Below are 13,813 nucleotides of genomic sequence, written 5' to 3' on the forward strand. Positions count from 1 at the left end.
TCTCATCTTTCATTTCTGATTTTATTAATTTCGGTCCTCTCTTTTTCTTGATGAGTCTGGCTAAGTGTTTGTCAATTTTGTTTATCTTTTCAAAAAACCAGCTCTTGGTTTCATTGATCTTTTGTATTGTTTTTTTGGTCTCTATTTCATTTATTTCTGCTCTGGTCTTTATTATTTCCTTCCTTGTAAACCCTTTGGGCTTCTTTTGCTGTTCTTTTGATTTGAGATTGCTCTTGTTTCTTTACATAGGCCTGCATTGCTATGAACTTCCCTCTTAGGACTGCTTTCGCTGCATCCCATAGATTTTGGGTTGTGGTGTTTTCATTTTCGTTTGTCTCAAGATAGCTTTTGATTTCTTCCTTGATCTCACTTTTGACCCAGTCACTATTTAGTAGCATGTTATTCAGTCTCCATGTATTTGTGTGCTCTCCAGATTTCTTCTTATAACTGATTTCTAGTTTCATAGCATTATGGTCAGAGAAGATGCTTGATATGATTTCAATCTTCTTAAATTTATTGAGACTGGTTTTGTGGCCTAACATGTGGTCTATCTTGGAAAATGTTCCATGTGCACTTGAGAAGAATGTTTATTCTGTTGCTTTGGGGTGAAATGCTCTAAAAATATCGATTAAATCCAGCTGGTCTAAAGTGCCATTTAAGGCCACTGTTTCCATGTTGATTTTCTGTCGGGAAGATCTGTCCATTGGTGACAACAGGGTGTTGAAGTCCCCTACTACGATAGTGTTACTGTTGATCTCTGTCTTTATATCTGTCAAAATCTGTTTTATATATTTAGGAGCTCTTATGTTGGGTGCATAGATGTTTACTAGGGTTATGTTCTCTTGTTGAATCGATCATTTTATTATTACATAGTGCCCTTTTTGTCTTTTATTGTAATCTTCTTTTTAAAGTCTATTTTGTCTGAAATAAGTATTGCTACTCCAGATTTTTTATCATTTCCACTTGCGTGAAATCTCTTGTTCCATCCCTTTACTTTCATTCTGTGTGTGTCTTTTGATCTGAGATGAGTCTCTTGTAAACAGCATATGCTTAGGTCCTGTTTTCTTATCTACTCAGCCCCTCTATGTCTTTTGATGGAGAATTTAGCCCATTCACATTTAAAGTGATTATTGATAGGTACATATTTATTGCCATTTTATTGTTTGTATTTCTGGTCTTCCTGGGTTAGCTTGTTTTCCCCTTTCTTCTGTTTAAAAAAGCCCTTTTAACATTTCCTATAATGCTGGCTTGGTGGTAATGAATTCCTTAAGCTTATTCTTTCCTGAGAAGATCTTTATCTCTCCTTCAATTTTAAGTGAGCCATGCTGGGTAGAGCAATCTTGCTTGTAGGCCTTTGCTTTGCATTACTTTGAATATTTCCTGCCACTCCCTTCTGGCCTGCAGAGTTTCTATAGAAAAGTCAGCTGTTAGTCTTATAGGAGTTCCTTTGCATGTAACCTGCTGTCTTTCTCTTGCTGCTTTTAGGATTCTGTCTTTGTCTTTAACCGTTGCCATTTTTACTATGATGTGTCTTGGTGTGGGCCTGTTTGGGTTCAGCTTGTTCGGAACTCTGCACTTCTTGGGCTTGTATGTCGATTTCCTTCACCAGGGTAGGGAAGTTCTCAGTCACTATTTCTTCAAATACATTCTCGATCCCTTGCTTCTTCTCTTCTCCTTCTGGTATTCCTATGATGTGAATGTTGTTGCGCTTGATGTTGTCCCAAGGTCTCTTAAACTATTTTCATTGTGTTTTATTGTTTTTTCTTTTTTCTTTTTGTTTTTCCAACTGGGTGATTTCTGCTTTTTTGTCACTGATCCGATGTTCTGCTTCATCTAATCTACTGGTGATTCCTTTGAATGTGTTCTTCACTTCAGTTATTGTATTCTTTAGTTCTACCTGCTTGTTTTTTATTATTTCTATATCCTTCTTTATGTCCTCACTAAGTTCCTTAAACATTCTTATTATCAGTGTTCTAAACTCTGTCTCTGAAAGGTTGTATACCTCTGTTTCATTTAGTTCCATTTCTAGAGGTTTCTTCTGATCTTTTACGTGGGACATGTTTTTGTTTCTTCATTTTGGCTGTCGCTCTGTGATTGCTCCGATGTATTAGATAGATCACCTAGGGGGGAAAAAAGGAAAAAAAAAAAAGAAGAAAAAAATAAAAAGGGGGCGGGGGGTCTGCTTAATCTGCAGACCACTTGCTCAGCATTTAGAGAGACTCTGGGCGACTCAGCACCAGCTGTTGAGGGGAAGGGCTCAACATGTCATGTGCTGGCCTCCCTCTCAGGCTTGCAGCGAGCTTCCAGCAATTAGCTGCTGTGTGCTCTGGAACTGTGCTCACCACCAAAAATCCTCACAGGTTGTTGTGGGCTGTTTCCTGCTGCATAAATCCCTCTGTGGCCTGTGGAGGTGGGGGCCAGGCACCAGGGGCTCAGGGTGCCCCCGCCAACACAGCTCTAGGTGGGTGGGGTAGGCCCCCAAGGCACCACAGGATGTGGTCAGTGGCCCCCACCAAGTCAGAGCAGCATGTACTCCTGCACCAGCAGCCAGCCCACACAAACTCTCCAGTAAAGCCCCAACAAGATCACACAGGCGCACAGTTCATGGCCCAACACTCCCAGGAAAACCCAGTTTCAGCCTGTTCCAATCAGCCACTCGCAGATCAGGCCGAGCAGCTCGACAGCCAATCGCCCGCCTGGCAACTCTGCACGTGCAGTGCAGAGAGCGGGGACCCAAGGCGGCTTGCACACTCCCACATTTCAATGTTCAGCTTTTTGGAGCCAGAGCACGCCCGCCAGGTGTTTCCCTGGCTATACAGCACAAGCAGTGCAGAGGGTGGGGATCCAAGGCCGCATGCGCGTGCACGCACACACGCACTCCTGCATCAATTCCACCAGACCAATGCAGTCCCAGACCTGAGCCTCTGTGGGAGGAACGCTGAAAAAATGGCGACCTCCTGTGCGCTACTCGTGTGCAAGCTCCACACCAGGGGAACAATGGTCCCAAAAACCTCCAGCTCCCATGCCAAAGGCGCTCAGTTCAGTCCTTCCCCGCAGACTCCTGTGCTCCACTCACACAGCTACTCCCTCCACCAGGGTCCGGGTGAGTGCTCACCAGCGAGCGAGTCCATGTGCCGATTCCACTGGTTCTCTAGTTGCCCTCAGCCTCACTGAGTTGAGCAAAGAGAGTCCTCACTAATTTCTACTGCCAGCTATCGTAGAACTCCTCTTCCCAGCAAAGTAATTCTGAGCTGGTGAACTCCGTGTGGGGCCAGAGAATCTCTCCCCCAACCAGAGAAGGCACACTACTGCTGAGATGTCTCTCACAGAGTTCACCCTCTCTCGTCTCTGCCCCTCCTGCCAGACTCAACACGGCCTCCTTTTTAAGTCCTTCATTTAGAGGTTCTGTTCATCTAATGTTCAGGGGACTTCTGAAGTTGAATGTTGTATAAATTATTTGTAATTTTGGTGTGATCCTGGGAGGCAGTTGGCACAGCATCTGTCTACTCCGCCATCTTACCAGAAGTCCTCACAAACGTTCTTAAGGGTCTACAAGAATTTTTTTTTTAATTTTAATTTTTAAAATGGTGTACGTATGAAATTTTGGGGAGGGAAAGGTAGGAGGGAGTTTCAGAACTAGAAGATAGCCTGAAAGGATGAGAGATTAGAGGCAGGAAAACTAGTGAAGAAGGTCTTGAAAGAATCTAAAGGAAAAAGGGTGGTAAGGGCCTAGAGTGTAGCCTGCACTTCAGTTCCTGGAAATATGGCAGAACAGATAATGATACACACCTGGAAAAGATACAGAAAAGAAAAAATCAAGAGAAATACAAAAGTGTCACTTTGTATACACAGATGAGCATGAATGAAAGTAACAGAGGTCCTCTGGGGCCAAAAGCAAAGAGGAAAACTGAACATCAGATTGGTGAGAGGAGCTGAGGGTCGTGCTGTCAAGGAGTCAGGCAAGGACAAGGAGAGGTAACGTGGATGAACAGCCTTGGAAGTGGGGCAGGAGACAAGGCTCTGGACAAGTCAGAGCCGAGACCCCCTCCACAAAACTAGATCAGTGAAATGATAGCTTAAACTTCGGGCTGAGGGTGAGATAAAATGACTTCCTCCAATGGTCTACCCTCATGTTAATTAGGGCTTCATTTTATAGTGCCTAAAGGTCTGTGAACACCCAAGAAGAGAATAAAATGAAATATAAAAATGATCCCAAGGTGATACCTAGCAAAAATAAATATAAAAATGCTCTGGAGGAGTAGTCTCTCAACCCAGACCATGCAGAATCCCAGAGACCAAATGATATTCAAAGGGAGAACGAGTAAAAATAAAATTCTAATACTCATTAAAGATTGAGGGCAATAAAATGTTTCCAAGCAGGAGAAGTAAAATTAAATTCAGACCCAAGCATAAAACTACAGGATGCTAAACACAAAGAAAAGATTTTAGCACCAGAGAGAAGGAACAGATTAACTACAAAAGAACAAAGTAAGATGACAACAGACTTCTCAAGGGGGCAACAATATTATTTCAATAACAATAGCTTGAAAGTGATAAATAAAGTTGAGAAAATAACTCTGAACCTTAAAATTTTACTCCCAGTTAATCTGCCATTCAATAATGAGAATGAAATAAAGATATCTTCAGACAAAAACAGAGTTTACCACTAGCATAATCCACCTGAAATAGTACTGGCTGATAAAAGACAAAGTTTGAGGAATTTTGAGTCAGTTGACATGTTGGTAACTTGAATTCAGCCATAAAAGGAATATTTATACCATGAAAATCAGCAAACACTAAAAATCAGACTTTGTTTGCCCTCAGGGAACCAGCTGTTAAATGTTTATCCACACACCACTAACATTAAGGAACTTCTAGAATATGTACTTCAAGAAAATAGAAAAATCTAGAATGAAGGATTAATACAAGTATCAAACAATAATAATGATGACAACGAATTTGGGGGCATTAGGAGTTTATCACTCACCTTGTACTATGGTAACAATCCCAAAATCTCTATGGCTCAAAACAATAAATGTTTATTTCTCACTCATACTAAACATCCTTTAGGAGTTAGCTGGGGGGGACCCTGTAGTCACTCAAGGGCCTCATCTCAAAACCTTCTTCAATTGCTACAGGTCACATGGTGAACTGCACACTGATTCTTCAAGCTTTGTTTCTCATACTTCACTGATGAAAGCAAGTCACATGCCCATGCGTAATCTCAAAGAAGATAGGAAAGTACAATACTACCATATCCACAGGGGGATGTAAAAAGAAAAACATGTAAGACAGGAGGCAGATGGTTGGTGTTAAAATGTTCCAAATTCTTCATGGATTTTTTTTAGAAAACAGAAGATAAATGGGTTAACTTTAGACTTTAATTCTAATATACATGTTAAAATTTTAAGGTTGATGGTTAAAAGAATGAGAATAGAGTTATAGCTTTCAAATTTATAGAAAAGGAGAATGAAAAAAATGCAAGGAGGAAATAGACCTAGAAAAGGCAGGGTTAATAGGAAACACAAAATAAAACAGTAAAAATAAATCCAAACACATCAGTAATTATACTAAATATAAATGGAATAAACTTACCACCTAAAAGGACAGAAATCATCTGTTTGCATTCTTTTTAATGCTCCTATATCTGCCTTTAAGAAATATACCTAAAATTTAAGGACCCCAAAAAGCTGAAAGCATAAGGATGGATTCAGAGCAAGGCATGGAATCACACAGGCATGGAAGTCACACAACCCAAGGTATAACCTCAGGCTGATCACTTAACCCTTGAGGAGTGGCAATTTCCTCATCTAAAATGAGTTTTACAATGTTACACTTGTTCCACATGTGAACAGTGTTACACAAAGTTCACAACACTTCACAATGTTATTAGGATTAGATGAGCTGTGTGTACAGTGCTTCATACAGGGCCTAGTTCACAGCAGCAGACTGGCAAATGCTAGCTATCATCTTATAATTAACCCTACCTGCCCATACACAGTGGGGAATTTTTTGGAAACAGGAGTATTTGGAAACAGGACTTCAGTCATTCCGTCTCTATCCTCGTGCCCTTTTGTAATGTAACTTTACGAATCCCCCCATCAAGAAGCCCACTCTACTTCTCCACCCCTTGAGTGAGCTGGCCTTGGGCTTGTTTTAACTAATAAAATTCAAAGGTGATGTCTGTGAGTTCCAAGCCTAGGCCTCAAGAAACCCTGCCACTTCTACTTGCGTCCTCTTGAGACTTCTACTTCCGGCCAAGATGGAGTTATCGGCACAGAATAACCTTCTTGCCTGAACAATTCAAAAGCTGGGTAACATATGAAACAATGGTTTCAAAAACAGTAATCCTGGAGAGATGGGAATCAAATGAGGTGAGCACTATAACTGCTCTAGCCTAATTCATGGAGACAGTGTCCAGGCTGCAGCACAAGGAGGAAAATTCCAGGCGAAGACCTATGGTCTTTTCAGGAGTCTGGAAATATCAAGTCAACTAGAGTTCACAGGGCAGAGAGCTGCACTGGGACATCCTAGAGCATCACATGTACGTGAAGAAATTGCCAGGGCCAGGGAAAGAACCACCCAAAAGGACAGAGGAAACCATACTTAGAGCTCACACTTGAGCACTTTTGATATGAAGAAGCTCAAGCTAAATTATCTGAGTATAAGAGACCATGAGAAGAGTCACCCAGCCGAAAGCCAGCAGCAACCACCAGACATGTGACAGGCCCTCTTAAAACAAATAGCCTCGGGCCGGCCGAGTGGCGCGATGGTTAAGAACTGGCTTGGGACGCCAGAGGGTCCCGGTTCGGATCCCACATATGAGGGCCAGTGACACTGCCCTCTACAGCTAAGATGCTGAACAACAGCTCAACCTGGAGCTGGGCTGCCATGAGTCGCCGGTGACGGCGTAGGCTGCAGTCCCTGTGGCAGTGGGTTGCCATGGGCTACCATATGTAGCCAGCAGCCAGCGTGAGCGGCCAGCAGCCACAGTGAGCGGCCGTCCAGAAGCCGGCGACTGATCTGCCTCGCCTAGGAAGAGGGCAATGATGGTGCCAACTTGGGCCAGTGAAGCAACGTCCTCCACAACTAGAATGAAGAACAAAAACAACAGCAACTTGTCTGTTCCCCTTCCCCCAATTCCCCAGCACTGTTCCCATCCTCCCAATTCCCCAATAAAAATCTTTAAAAAAAAAAAATAGCCTCTGTGAAATCACCAGATGACTAAGCCTCATGAATGACCCTAGAGGTGATCAGGACCACCCGGCTAAGCCCAGCCAAGCCCAGCCAAAACTAATTACCCTCAGAACTATGAAGAAATCGAAGAGTTGTTTTAAGTCACCAAGCTTTGGGCTGATTTATTACTCTGCAATAGAGAACTGATAAACATAGATGTCTAAAACAATGTTGTATATACAGAAAATGAGCAATAAGTGTCCAGTTAATGGCTCATCCTTGCCACCCATCGGCATAAACCAATACCTAAGGGCAGCCAGCATCACTGCAGCAAGAGTAACTTCACTTGCAGAAAGTTAAAACCATTGTGGAAACACGTTTTGAATCAGAAAATCCTGAAATAGCAGAGCTTAAATGGCACATCCACTGTGAAACACTCCCAAGGTTCTGCTGATAGAAATACCCACTTTTTCCTCCTGTTTGTATGAAACACTGAGGATAGCTCTGCTCTGGCACCTATGTCAGTGTGTTCTGTGGGCCCCCTTTCTCAGCAGCAGTCAGTGCTGGACATGCTAAGCAGTTCACCTCTTTACTTGTGGTGAGTAACTCAGCATAGTTCCTGTCCCCAAACAATAACTGCACTGCATGCAGCATGCCGGGCTATTTTAATCCTAGAGAAAGAGGTAAGAACACGGAGACTGGATTAAAGGGTGACTACGGAAGCAGCTCTGTGATAGTCCTGACAGGGAGCTTGTGTTAAACTTATCAGGACAGCCCTCCAACCACCCCACAACCCCCCCGACCCTGGTGGAGAGAAATGCCGAGCACAGTCTCAAGAGCCAATAACCCAGAATTAGTTCAAAACTCTAATGAGCCTTCATCATCTCACCAAGTCAGTCTGCTTCAAACTTGACATCTGTCTACTGCCCTTGGTCACAGAAGAAACTAACAAGTTAGTCGTCTATGAGGATCTAAAAAGCGTAAATGAGCCGCAGACACAAGATGTAACTGAACCTGTGGGAGGTTAAAAGTTGAAGTCACCCCCAGCCCTGGCTGCTTCTGAGACCTCATTTCCCTCTAATGTCACCTGCACTCACCAGGCTCCAGCTAGCCCAGCCTCCCTGTCGTTCCTTGAAAGCACCAAGCACATGCCTGCCTCGGGGCTATTGTCTTTGCTCTTCCCTCTGCCTGGAATGCTCTTCCACCAGATGCTTGAATGGGTCCCTGCCGCACTTCATTTAGTTCTCTGCTCAGATGTCACTTCCTCAGGGACGTCATCCTGAACCACTCCATCTAATCTAGGCCCCCCTCATACACTATGGCATCCTATTCCCTTACCCTGCTTTTTTCTTCACATTCCACAGCATTACCAGACTCTATCTATCTATCTACCTATCTATCAATCCATCCATCCTGAATTAGGGTGTTTCTATCTTGTAACAATAATGTGAACTCCATAAGGGTGGAAATTTTGAGTATTTGCTTAAAACTGTACACTTAGTGCCAACAACAGTGACACACACCTAGTAGATGCTCAATAAATGTTTCTTTAATGAATTAATTTACTAACTATAAGATATCTTCTGTACATTGTAAATGTATTACCACTAGTGCTCTAAGTGAGTGGTCACGAAAATTATTTCTTTGTTAGACTACAAGCTCTATTAAAACAGGTGCTACATTTGTCTTACTGACTTATGGACTATATGTAAAAATAACAAATAATATTTATGAAGTGTTTACTCTGCACTGAGCCCTATGCTAAGCTCTTTATATGCATTTCCTCACATCTTCTTTGAAATAATTTTATAGAGTATGATTACCATCCCATTTTATAGATGAGGAAAGTAAGGCTCAGAGAGAGGAAGTCACTTGCTCAAGGTCACAGCCAAGATTTGAGTCTGATTCTGGAGCCCAAGTTCTTAATCCCAATGCTCTACTGCCAGGTAGGAAACAGAATGAATGAATGACTGGAGTATGAACTAGAGATGTCCATCATGAGGCACTCTGGTCATGTGGCCTATTCCAAGTGATTCTGTCCATCCACAGCCATGCTCCATGTCATATGGCCCTGTTCCTGGCTGCCCCATTCCAGTGGCTTAAATGGACCGAGGAATGGGCCCCTCACACATAGCCTGATGGGGCCATCAGACACCTCTCTGAGAAGATTAGAATTGGAAACTGAGAGCATGAGTCAGTCAAAAGAGGAAGCAAAGTTACCAAGAATTCCCCTAGAGCAGCGGTTCTCAACCTTTCACAGGAGTCGCCTAAGACCATCGGAAAACACATATTTTTGATGGTCTTAGGAACCGAGATACCGCTCCTCTATCCGTCTCCAGGCCCACATGCAGATATGCCCACATACGAGTACCCGGTGACCCCTGTGAAAGGGTCATTCGACCCCCAAAGGGGTCGCGACCCACAGGTTGAGAACCGCTGCCCTAGAGAATACAGAGCCTTGGAGAACCAACGCCCCAGGGAAGCCCAAGTTCTGAGGAAGCAAAATGGACATAGAGAAGGCTGGGGAAGGTATATGGTGAAGAGAGGAGAACAAAGCTGGAAAGCCACGGAAATACCAAGAAAGCAGCAGACATAGATCCTGATAATGCTTCAGTTCAGTTTTCAAGAATGCTTGGCTTTTTTTCTTGAGGTACCTTGAACAGTCTCAACCCACCCAATCAACCAAATTGCAATACATGGTCAGACTAAAACAAAGTCTAGGATGAGAAATGACATTCTTGTCCAATGGGACCCTCTATGGAACCATTGTCCAGGTCCACCTTGAATTACTGACTAATCCTGGACGTAAAGGAGTGAAGGTTGAATAGTTCCAGCCTTCAGCTTTTTCTCTCTCTACCACTGCAGCCTTCTCAAGGTCACCAACCTCTGCTGCTCTCGGCCATTTCTGGCCAGAAGCAGAGCTCCTGGGGCCCCACATGGCGAGGCTGTTCAAAAGGAGGTCCCCTCAGCAGAGCTGGTAGGCCCCAGTGACTCATCTTTCTTTCTTTATACCACAGCCCTCTCATTCCCAGGAATCAGCAGCTAGAGGCCGCATGAGGCCAAGGTTAAGCACCTGCTCCACTCTGCTCTACTCCTTTGCTCTCTGTAAACTCTCCTCATTCACGATGATTTCTTTTCTCAAGGGTCCCATCATGTCTGTCTCTGCAATCTGGCTTTCTTTGGGGATCCTCAGTCCATCAAACTTGGGCTAAATGTGTCTAGATTCCACTTACGTTAAGAGATCAAGTTCTTTCCCAGAAATGTTCCATGGTGCCTAAGGAACATAGAAGCATTCAAAGGGGGTGCTGCTCCCTAACTCCACCTACTGAACAGTTTCAACTTGGTCCCGGTCAAAATATCCCCTTAGAAGACCAATTAATGATAACGGACCCATATTTACATATCATTACTATAAGTTACCATTCATGCTGCCATCCACACAACACATATTTCCCTCTAGCTTTCCTCAAGGGAATCGCAGGAAACCTAGCCACAGGGTCTTAATTCAGTCCTTCCAGTTTGCATATGATGCAACTGAGTTACAGCAAGGCAAGTTGGAACCTTGGGCCCAAATGAGCCAAGCATGAGAAAGGAGAATTCCTTTGCAGGGTCTAACCCCCTCAAAGCACAATGTTGTTTAGTTCAGAAAACACTAACTAAAGGCCAATTTGAACACTGTTAGGAGGAAACTATTTCCATTCCAAGATGAGTAAGGTCTAGTCTTCCTCTTCAAGGTATTTGTAACTCAGTGGGAAAGAGACAGATCCACATATTTATATGATAAATAGTCATTTTCACATGCTATGCCTGAGGCAGAAATAAAGTGCTACAGTAATCTAACTCAGGGTATAAAAAGAATAAATGTGGCCAGGAAGAGCTTCAAAGCGAATGTGGAACTTGGTTAAATCCTGAAGGCCTTACTCATGCTTCCAGTCTCAGAATCACAGAGGCATCCATGACCTTACAGGCTGGGTTTGTGCCCAGGCTTCACAACTCCACAGCAGTGTGATCTTTCTGTTAATTTCATAACTGCCTCATTATCTTCCATGTGTTTTCTCACTAGATGCAAACTCCATGAAATCTCATCTTCAGTATCCATCAGAGTGCTCTGTACACTACAGGTACTCAGTAAAGAAATGTATGTGTATGAGTGAGAGTATATGTGTGTGTGTGTGTGTGTGTGTGTGTGTATTAAATGAAACTGGGCTGGAAATGAGTACGATATCCTACACCCATACTAGGGAAGAAGAAGGTACAAATGCGAATTTTCAGAATAGTCTATGTGCTAAGGGATAGAAGTGACAAAGAAGCAGAAGAGAGAAGTGGCAAAGATGGAGGGTAACATAATAATAGTATTAACTAACATTTACCAGCCTTACAATAAGTCCTGTACATGGATTCTCCCATTTAATCCTCTCAACTGCTCAAAGAGAGAGGTAATATTATTATTCCTGTTTTATAGACAATGTAACTGGGGTAGACAGAGGTCAAGTACTCACCCAAAGTCACACATATCCAAGGTCATACACTGAAGCGTAACAGCTAGGCTGGAACCCAGAGACTCTGATCTCAGAAGCTGAACTCTTCATCACGGCCTGACACTGATTTTGGAAAAGAACAACTAGACTTTGTGAGAAGAAAGAGAAAAAAGCCGAGCTTTGGTGTTTGGAAAAGTAGAGAAGCATCTCCTCTTGAGCTTCTTGAAGGATGCAGCCCCATCCTGAATGAAATTCAAGTAAAAGCGGTGGAAGAACAGAGTAATGGACAAGTCCATGGACATCAAAGCTCAGATATTTCCCTATTTCTTCCCACCATGCCTCATACACCCCTGACCACCATCTTTTGTTTTTCAATAAAAAGACACTTATGGATCCTGGAAAAAATTAAAAGCAAAATCTTTTTTTGCTAATTAAAACATGGGAAGTAGACTTCTGATGTTTAAGAAATTCTGTTAGGGCCAGCTGAGTGGCTCAGTTGGTTAGAAGTTGACTTGGGACACCAGTTCTGAGCAGCAGGGCCCCAGTTCGGATCCCACATTAGGGCCAGTGACGCTGCACCCTCTACAGCTTAGATGGTGAACAACAGTTCAATCTGGAGCTGGGCTGCCGTGAGTCGCCCGCAACGGTGTAGGCTGCAGTGGGGCTACAGTGGGCTGCCGACCAGGGGCCAGCGACTGATCTGTTTCAGCCGGGAAGAACGCAAAGATCATAATACCAACATGGGCCAGTGAAGCAATGTCCTCCACAACTAGACTGAAGAACAGAAAAACAGCAACTTGTCTGTTCCCCTTCCCTGATTCTCCAAAGCTGTTCCCTCCCCCAATTCCCCAATAAAATCTTTAAAAAAAAAATTCTGTTATAAGACAAACTAAAGTATAAATCCTGTTTTTCTTTGGGGGGAAGTTAATACTTTCCTTTATCTTTTACTCTTTTAACCTAACTTCATTTAGAACATAAAGGTGAATCAAACCCAGTTATAAAAAAAGTCCAGCAATTAAAATCATTCAGCATAACAGTATTTTTTTAAAAAATAGCTTAAAGGGTCTTCCAAAGCAATGACTGCTTAAATAATTGTCTGACATTTAAAGTAAACCAATGACTTCTATGACTTTTTAACTTTTGGTAGGTTTTGAAGACCCACCATATTCTAAAGTGGATATAATTCAGTTTTCTGTTTTGTAAACTGTCATTTATTTTACCACCTGATGTCCTCCAAAGGGACATCTACTCCCCTTTCCGTTCAGACCACACACATATGTTAGAAGCATCTGGTGGTAGTCACAAAACATTATGCTTTTACTGCCAGCTATTATCATATTCTAAATAAATTCCTTAAATGGTTGCTAACCCTCTTCCTATGTCCAATCTATAGGCTGATGGGAACAAAGCAAGAAAAGTGTTATTTTATTTCTTGATTTCTTTTAAAATTGGGGAATTGGGGGAGGGGAACAGCTTTGGGGAATTGGGGAAGGGAAACAGACAAGTTGCTGTCCTTTTGTTCTTCAGTCTAGTTGTGGAGGACATCACTTCACTGGCCCATGTTGGTATTATTGCGCTCTTCCCGGGTGAGGCAGATCAGTCGCCGGCCACTGGACGGCCACTCACGGTGGCTCTTGGTAGCTCACAGTGGCTGCCGGCCACATACAGTAGCTTATGGCAGCCCACTGCAGTGGGGGCTGCAGCCTACGCCATTGCCAGTGACTCACGGCAGCCCAGCTCCAGGTCGAGCTGTTGTTCACCATCTTAGCTGTAGAGGGCACAGCATCACTGGCCCTCATGTGGGATCCGAACCGGGGCCCTGCTGCTCAGACCTGGCATCCCAAGCCAACTCTTAACCAATGCACCACTCGGCCGGTCCCTATTTCTTAATTTTTAAAGAAACTACATTATAGAAACTCTAGGGGAACCAGGGTTGACAAGTCCCAACACGTTCACAAATTTTGCCGCCAGGAGCCCTACCAGGTTCTCACAGTGAAGGTGAGAGAAAAATCACTTGGTTCTTTCTAAAGGCGGTTGGAGAAAGTTGTCATTTTGAAATATTCCCAGAGCATTCTGTTCTTCATAATAAGGTCTGCCCTCAAAGGAAACCATTTTACCAGAACCTAAGTGACTGAAAGAAAGGAAATACCCAACTCCAG

At 43.2% G+C, this 13,813-nt stretch overlaps 1 protein-coding gene across 16 annotated transcripts in view; it reads right to left on the reverse strand.

Moving 5' to 3' along the window:
• ERC2 (ELKS/RAB6-interacting/CAST family member 2) overlaps positions 1-13,813 on the reverse strand; it is a 974,141-nt gene that overhangs the window by 816,405 nt on the left and 143,923 nt on the right. The window lies entirely within an intron of this gene.

Source organism: Hipposideros armiger, unplaced genomic scaffold (assembly GCF_001890085.2).
Source record: "Hipposideros armiger isolate ML-2016 unplaced genomic scaffold, ASM189008v1 scaffold_220, whole genome shotgun sequence".
NCBI classification, from domain to species: Eukaryota; Metazoa; Chordata; class Mammalia; order Chiroptera; family Hipposideridae; genus Hipposideros; species Hipposideros armiger.